A 1,851-nucleotide genomic window follows, 5' to 3' on the forward strand; every position below is an offset into this window, starting at 1 on the left:
CTGAGTTCGGATGCAAGAAAGACCGTAGAAGCAAACAAGGCCGCAGAAGCCGCCTACCTGGCTACCCTTACGACTACCACCAAGCGTCCGAAAGTTCGCCAAGAAGAGGAACTGATGGATAACGAGTTTGGTGACATTATAGACCATAAATTTCTTCATTTCGGTTAGTCGTACACAGTCCAAGGCATCTTCTACTCAACCTTCACCGCTGCACATCCGCTGTACCGACACTTCCTTTGTACCTGGAGGTGAAGAATCGGTCTGTACCTGGAGGTGAAGAATCGGCGGTCAGTACCTAGAAGTGAAGAATCCGTCAGTGCCTTAAGAAAATATATTACCAACGTTAAACTCTCCTGGAATCCATCTCGCCGAAACGGATCAACGTGGCATATAGTACATGCACCATGTCGCCAGTCCTACGCCTGTGTCCAATCGCGTCAACGGCGTCAGATAAAACTGGACCGTAATGCCTGTTGAATGACTTCAACATACGTCTTTGTCAAGTAACACTGCCTTGATATCACTGCTTCCTAACCGCTATGTGGTCGCGTGTCCCGCGCCTGTCCTCCGAACCGGTTTCAGTGGATCCGGCGATAGGCTCGGCTCAAGGGGGAAGCGATCATCTTTTTTGGTATCATGAGCTGATCATTCGCTAAGTAGAACTCTAGTGTGTAGTTTGCCCGAAGTTGTGATTTGCTCGGATCAATTGTAAAAACCCGCTTCGTTGGATGCGTCTTTTTGGTTCTTGCTCTCCCGTTCTTGCTCTCCTTTGGAAGAAAGAGGCTGAATATGTAATTTGCGCTGCCTCCCAGGAGTGGACAAGAGGAAGTGCACCTGGGAGTACAAGCAACTAAGGCCACAGGAGTGAGGAAGAATGGCACTACTGTATGTTTCACCTCACCGTAGGCGTCAGCAGTGCTTGGAAAGCTACCGTGCTTCGCGCGGTTGCAGGAGGTAACCGGCACGATGACACGCGCGCGTGGCGGCGAGGTGACGGCTTTGGTGTTGGCGCCCTAGACGGCGTTTGATGAAGAGAAGAGACGGTCGCCCCGCGAATGGCGTTGATGAACACTGTGGTCCCACGAATAGAATGGATCACACACTAAGTACTGAGGATTTAAGATTGACAAAACAGAAGAACACGTACTCGAACACACACTCGAACACGAGCTTGAATATCATCAAGTGGCTAACGCAACGGGCCGGTAATTTGTTTCATAAATAGCCGGGGGAGGACGTAAAGTTTCCCCTCCTTTATACAGGCCGAAAGCAGCAGCTAGACGCGTTTGTTGGTCATCTGAGTCAGTGAAAAGGTTTCGTTCGTAAGCTTCGTCGTGATACTTCTAACAGTCTCCGGCGAAGCAGCTGCCAACGAGGGTCGTTAGCAGCTGCCAACGAGGGTCGTTCATGCCTTAGAGAAAACCTTGTATCGATCAACCCACCCATCGAACATCTTCGCGATGTCAGCCCTCATCCCTGACCACTGTAAAAGGTCCTCTATGGTTACGCGATTCAACTGCCCCCGCGCCTTCCGACGTATTTCCCAACCCTTCCGACAATCGGCCGGTACGTGGACCAGTCACGCCTACTCCCTGAGTTCCACCCAGCCTAATGGCCGGCTCATCAGCCTCGTAAGCGGCTCCGGCCAGCGGGGTCGCGTAAACTAACTAGGAGCTCTCTTGAACACTCTCGGGCTCTTCTGCTACGCACTCGTCAATCACACGGACAGTGCCAACCCTTGCAGTGGCTCGTGAGGAACAACCTCTTCGGACCAGACCTCTTCCACTTCCGAACGCCCCGGCAGTCACCCCCCCCCCCCNCCCNCCACCACACACACACACACACACACAC

Source organism: Gregarina niphandrodes (genome assembly GCF_000223845.1).
Source record: "Gregarina niphandrodes unplaced genomic scaffold scaffold00044, whole genome shotgun sequence".
In the NCBI taxonomy this organism is placed as follows: Eukaryota; Apicomplexa; class Conoidasida; order Eugregarinorida; family Gregarinidae; genus Gregarina; species Gregarina niphandrodes.